Source organism: Clarias gariepinus, chromosome 7 (assembly GCF_024256425.1).
Source record: "Clarias gariepinus isolate MV-2021 ecotype Netherlands chromosome 7, CGAR_prim_01v2, whole genome shotgun sequence".
Lineage (NCBI taxonomy): Eukaryota > Metazoa > Chordata > Actinopteri > Siluriformes > Clariidae > Clarias > Clarias gariepinus.
Window position 1 is genome coordinate 6,415,640 of NC_071106.1, and position 6,961 is coordinate 6,422,600.

Sequence of the window (6,961 nt, forward strand, 5' to 3'; positions counted from 1 at the left end):
TAACGACAGACGTTTCCCTCACAGGCTGGGTTGTGGTCTTGAATGACCGTCCAGCCCGAAGGGAGCTGGAGAGGCCATCTTCTCGCGTGGCACATTAATTGCCCTGACTGATGGCTTTATTTTGCCCTGAAACACCTCCTCCAGCAGTTGAGGCTACCATGTCCTAGTGCGGGTGGACAACACTACAGTAGTCTCGTACATAATCGCCAGGGCGGACTGTGCCCGCGCCGCTTGAATAGCTAGCGCACCAGTTCTGCTTTGGGCACAGGGCGGGTCCCTGTCCCTCAAAGCGATGTACATTTTGGCCTATGATTGCCCAAGCGCACTGTGCTGCGCCGCTTCAATAAGCTAGCGCACGAGTTTCTGGCCCACAAGGCGGTTTAGGCTTCAGGGCATATGGAGTTGGGAGCCCTGGTACCTTTAACGCACTAGAAGAACGTATGCCCTCAAGTTGAGGGTATTGGAAAGTGGTGCATGGCGTAACATGTAGACCCAGTCCACTGCTGAATTGTTTCAGTGCTGGAGTTCTGCAAGAAGTTACTCGGGCTTATGCCCTAGTACCCTCGGAATGTACGTAGCCGCTATTTCGGCTTGTTATTTTCTGATAGATGGGGATTGGCTGACACCCCTCCCAAACCACTTGAGTCAGTGCCTGTCTGGCTTCTGACCCTCAAGATGTTTTTTCTTATAATCACTTTGGGGGATCTGCAGGCTTTCCTTCCTGCCTAGACGTTGCCCCTGGGCTAGTCAGAGCTATTCAGCATCCTCACCGGAACTATTTTTATTCTTGACAATGCACCCAGTTTCCTCGAAGCCTTCTGTCCTCTGCCTTTACAGCTCCAGAGCAGAATAGGTTTCACCTACTATCTTCAGTATGCACTCTTCAGATTTACATCCACCGCACTAGCTAGTGGCGTAAGTCAGAGCAGCCTTTTTTCATCACATCAGGGAAAGATGCTATTGCCCTAGCCTACAAGGTGCGGGGTCTCACTTCGCCTCGAGGAATCAGGGCTCATCCATTTTGCCTGGATTGATGATTGCCTCATCTATTGCGCTGGCAAGAGGGTTTCCCCTGCAGCAAGTGTGTCATGCGGCAGGTTGGTCCTTTCCGCACACATTTGTGAGATTCTATAGTCTGGATGTTCTTGCTACTCTGGGCCCACAGGTCCTTGAGTCAGCCTCCCAGAGATCGTCCTGAGACCTCCTCGGCCTTTGTGCACACACGCTTCACAACCTTGGGGTCCAGACACTTGCAGTGCGACGGCGTTGGTATTCTCGTTCCCATAGCGTTTTCATGCAGCATCGAGTGCAGCCTTTGAAAGGTAACTACCTCGTTCCTGCCTTTTCAGGGAACAGGGTTACAGCAAAGTAACCCGAGACATTTTTCATATGCAAAAAATGTAACTTAAAAAGACAAAAGCAAGTCATCAAGTGCACATTTTATTTCACACATTTACAGATATGCAATACAACCTTGATTAAATTAAACATTTTTTTAATGATTAAAGGAAAAGTTAATCCTAGAATGCCTTCAAGCCCGGTGAGTGGTCCAAGTGGAGTAGACAAAAGATGTAGGCTTAGATCCTACGTGCCACCACCGCCGCCATCCTGTATGCCTCTGCCGCCATCCTGTATGCCTCTGCCACCATCCTGTGTGTCACCACCAGCATCTTGTGTGCCTCCACCAACGTCCAGTGTGCCGCCATCATCAAATGCCCAAGCAACCCCATCCTGTGCGCAATCCAGTGCATCATCATCATTATCATCATCATCCTTTGTGCCACCACCGAGCGCTGGTAACTCAAGGCGTGTACTGCAAAAGAAGTCATGCAGACCCAATGTCACATGGTTCATGCTGTTAATGCGGTGTGTTCCGAACTGAAAGAAATAAAAACTATTTTGTCAGAAATAAGTGGTTCACATAAAGAACTTGTGAAAAAATAAAAAGTTTGAATTCACTTGCCTTTTTACATTCCATTTATTACATTTATACGCCGCTTTATTGCCATAGCATTATGCACTGCATTAGGAGGGCCAGGGTCGGGTTCATTATCTTCAGGATGGGTGTATAACATTTTTTTGAGCAATGTTGTGCAACACTGCGCAAGCGACTACAATGCGGCAAACCTTTGTAGGGCTGTACAATACTGTGCCACCAGACGTATCCAAGCACCTCCAGCGTCCTTTTAGCAGACCAATAGTGCGTTCGACCACTGAACGCGTCCGGCAATGTTTCTTGTTATAACGCCGTTCTTGTTCGGTTTGGGGTCTAGTTAGTGGAGTTAGCAGCCACGTTCTAAGGGGATAACCACTGTCTCCTGAGAGGTAAAACATTTACAATTTTTTTAAAGAAAATATAACAAAACAATGAATGTAAATACAATGGGACAATTAATATAACATTTCTGTTGCTAGGCAGAGGTAACAATTATAAACAATATTATAAGAATACTTATAAAAAGTACAAGTCTGTAAAATAGCCTCCAGATAGCTTTTTGTTTTTTTCCAGGGCAAGATTGATTTAGTATAACATTTCATTGCATTGATTAATGTGAAATGTTGCATTAAAAATATTAAAATAAGTGTGGGTTTGTTTATCATTGGAGATTATAATTATACCTAAAAGAAAAAACATTTTAAAAGGTATGCTTTAAACACATTTGCATTCGCATTCCTGCCGACTTACCAAGAAGCCATCCATCACGCACAGCTCCTGTTTGCAGTCTAATCCCTACACTGCTTTTGAACAAAATGTAGGAACCATGAGTTGACCCAGGCCATCTCGCAACTACATTTGTCAGAGACATATGCGCATCACATATGATCTGAACGTTCAAAGAATGAAAATGTTTTCGGTTAACAAAAGCAAATTCATTCTCAGATGGTGCCTTTATTCTAACATGGGTGCAGTCAATAGCACCGATTACATTGGGAAAACCAGCGATTGCTGCAAATTGCAATTTGATGTTGGCCTGTTTAGCTTGCGTGTAAGGAAAATGGATGTATTGGGGTGCCATCCCCACTATGGCATTCCATACATATGGCATGACACGGCTCAGGGATGACTACGACATACCCGATCGGTCTGCCAACTCTCGCTGGACAGTACCAGTGGCCAAGTGGCCTAATGTGGTGATGTAATAGGATAATTTAGAAGTTTTTCATTTTAAATAGTTATTGCTATTTGAGCCAGTTGGTGTCGGCAAAACACAAACTCTTCTAAAAAAATGCGTACGCACGGACAAGAGCATCCTTACGGTGCTCTTACTTACGCCAAGTTTATTTTTTATAAATCACGATATGTGCGTGGAAAAATGCGTACGCATATTTCTATGCCCATTTTGGGCGTACGCAATGTTTATACATCAGGCCCCTGGCCTTTAAAAACGCACGTTCTGAGAAAAGGGATTCCGCGACTTGCTGCAGCTGCGCGTGGCAAGCTGTAAAAATGCCCTTCATTACCTGTAGGGGGCAGTCGTGTTTCAGTCTGAAGTATTGTGTGTCTACTGAAGCTGTTCTGTTATGTCGTGGTTGCGCACTATCACTTTGTTGTTGCTCTTGTTTGCACATTTGCACGTGCACTTTATGTTGTCTGTAAAAATGTAAAAATACTTAGCTACAGATCTGGCCTTAAAAAACGCACGTTTTCGGAAAAGGGATCCCACGACTTGCCGCGAGTGCGCGCGGCAAGCTGTGAAAATGCCCTTCAATACCTTTAGGGGGCAGTCGTGTGTCAGTCTAAAGTATTGTGTGTCTACTGAAGCCGAAAAATGTTATGTCTCTTAGGCGCCCATTGACAGCAAGCGACAGAGCTCATAAACGTGTCAAGCTCAAACTGTTATGTATTTATTCATCATGTTCATTCAGAATTATTATTATTATTAGTAGTAGTTCTCCGAATTTCAAATTCAAATTAAAATTTTATTTGTCACATACACAAACATACACAGTATGAAATGTAGTGAAATGCATTATACGACTGCCATTGACCCTAAAAGAGAATTAAAGTTTACAAATAAGAAATAAATATAAATAAAAGAATACAATAGAAATTAAATAAAAAAATTAAATTAAACTAGGAAAAAATAGAACTAAAAATAAAAATAGAAATGTGCTAGGAAAAATAGAACCAAAAATAAAAATAAAAATAGAAATATGATGTGCATAAAAATAGAAATATACTGTACATAGAAATATGATGTGCATAAAAATAGAAATATACTGTACTGGGTGTGCAATATGCATAGAATAAAGTGTCTTTGTGCAGAGGTTATTAAAGTGTCTATGTGCACTGATCCAGGATGTAAACGTAAACATGTAGTGTAGTTGTGAAGGTAGGTGTGCAAAGTTATTAAAGTGTCTTTGTGCAATGGTCCAGGATGTAAATGTACAACATGTAGTGTAGATATGAAGGAAGGTGAGCGTGTAATTGTCCATAGTGTTCATGGATGTAAAAAGATTGATAGATTTGATCAATTATGAAAAGATTGTGTTAGTTCTGCATAGTGGTGTGGTTGTGGTTGAGAGACCTTATCGCCTGCGGGAAGAAGCTCCTCCTTAGTCTCTCTGTGTTGGCCTTCAAGGAGCGGAATCGCTTCCCAGACCGCAACAGAGTAAACAGTCCGTTATTGGGGTGGCTGAGGTCCTTCACGATCTTCCTGGCCTTGGTCAAGCACCGCTTGCTGTAGATCGAGTGCAGGTCAGGGAGCTCGATGCGGATGATGCGCTCAGCTGATTGCACCACCCTCTGTAGAGCTCGTCTGTCCTGCATAGTGCTGTTCCAGAACCAGGTCGTGATATTTCTTGTCAGGATGCTCTCTATGGTGCAGGAGTAGAAATTCCTGAGCACCTTGGAGGGCAGTCTAAAGTCTCTCAAGCGTCTGAGGTGGTAGAGACAGTGCCGGGCCTTTTTTACCACGGTGTTGATGTGACAGGACCATGCCAGGTCCTGCGTGATGTGAACACCGAGGTATCTGAAGCTGTCCACTCTCTCCACTGGGCTCCTGTTGATGACGGGGGTTAGGTACTGAAGTCCACTATCAGCACTATTTCCAACCTCCTCCAGGTAGGCCGTCTCATCGTTGTTCGTGATCAGGCCCACCACAACAGTGTCGTCAGCAAACTTGATGATGGTGGTGGAGCTGGTAGTGGCCACGCAGTCATAGGTGTACAGAGAGTACAGCAGGGGGCTCAGAACACAACCCTCGGGGGCTCCAGTGCTGAGAGTAAGGGGAGGCTGAGACATGTCCGCCCATCCTTACTGCCTGTGGTCTGCCAGTCAGAAAATTGGAGATCCACTGACACATTGATGAGCTGAGTCCCAGGTGCTCCAGCTTGGTGGTAAGTGTGGAGGGAATTATGGTATTAAATGCAGAACTGTAGTCGATGAAGAGCATTTTCACATAATTCCCCCTCCGAGTGTCCAGGTGAGTGAGAGATGTATGGAGGAGATGAGAGATTGCATCGTCCGTGGAACGGTCTGGACGATAAGCGAACTGTAGTGGGTCGAGTGTGTCTGGTAGTGAAGAGATGATGAAGTCTCTGACCAGGCGTTCAAAGCACTTCATCACTACTGAGGTGAGGGCTACAGGGCGATAGTCATTGAGGGAAGCAGGATGAGGTTTCTTTGGGACAGGAACAATGATGGACTCTTTGAAGCATGTGGGGATCACCGACTGAGATAAAGAGATGTTGACTATCTCAGTGAACACAGGTGCTAGCTGGTCTGCGCAGGCTCTGAGAATACGGCCTGAGATGCCGTCTGGTCCTGCTGCTTTCCTGGTGTTCACTCTCTTGAAGGCTCTCCTCACGTCATGCTCGGTGATGATGAACGCGCTTCCGGTGCTGGCAGTGACTTCCTGTCTGCAGCCGTTAGCGCCGCTAGCATTAGCATCGCTAGCGTCTTTAGCTGCAGCCTCGAAGCGAGCATAGAAAGTGTTCAGCTCGTCTGCCAGAGACACGTCTGCGTTTATCATACCGGATGTTGGTGCTTTTATAATCCGTTATTGTCCTTAATCCCTGCCACAGGCTCCTAGAGTCATTCTGTTGGAGTTGTGACTCTAGTTTCCTCCCGTATCGCTGCTTCGCCTCTTTTACCGCCCTCCGGAAGCTGTATGACGCAGCCTTATATGGTTCCATGTCCCCCGACGCGAGTCCCGTGTTGTAGGCAGCGGTGCGAGATTTCAGAGCGTTGCGGATGGTTTTATCCACCCACGGCTTCTGGTTGGGAAACGTTTTAATAGTCTTTTTTTCTACGGTATCGTCCGCTAGTTTCCCGATGAATCCCACAACCGCTTCCGTAAACACGCTGACGTCATCGTCGGAGCTGTTTTTGAACATGTCCCAGTCTGCGTCATCGAGTGCGTCCTGTAACGCGGCCATTGATTGGTCCGTCCAGCGCGCGACCTCCCTCTGAACCGGAACTTCCTGTTTTAGCCTTTGTTTGTATTTTGGCATGAGGAAGATGGCTGCGTGGTCGGATTTACCAAACGGTGGACAAGATTGTGCCTTGTAGCCGTCCTTGACTGGTCCAGTGTCCTTTCACCCCTGGTGGGGCGGGTTATGTGCTGATAAAAGTTCGGCGCTGCGCGTTTGAGGTTGGCACTATTAAAGTCCCCCGCCACAATAAGCGCAGCGTCCCGGTCTTGTGTCTGTTGTTGTGTGAGTGCCTCATGCAGCTCGCATAAGGCAGTGTCCGTGTCCACTTGTGGTGGAATATAAACGGCGCTGATTATGACCGATGTAAACTCCCGAGGAAGGTAAAAAGGACAACACATAATGGACAGTAGTTCCAGGTTGGGTGTGCAGAAGCGTGTAAGAGGAACAACGCTCGTGCTGTTGCACCAGCTGCTGTTCACCATTAAACACACGCCGCCTCCCCTTGACGTCCCATGTCCTGTCCATGAGGTGAACCGAGAAGAACTCAGCCGCCTGAATGGCGTGGTCTGGCACCGCTAGGTTC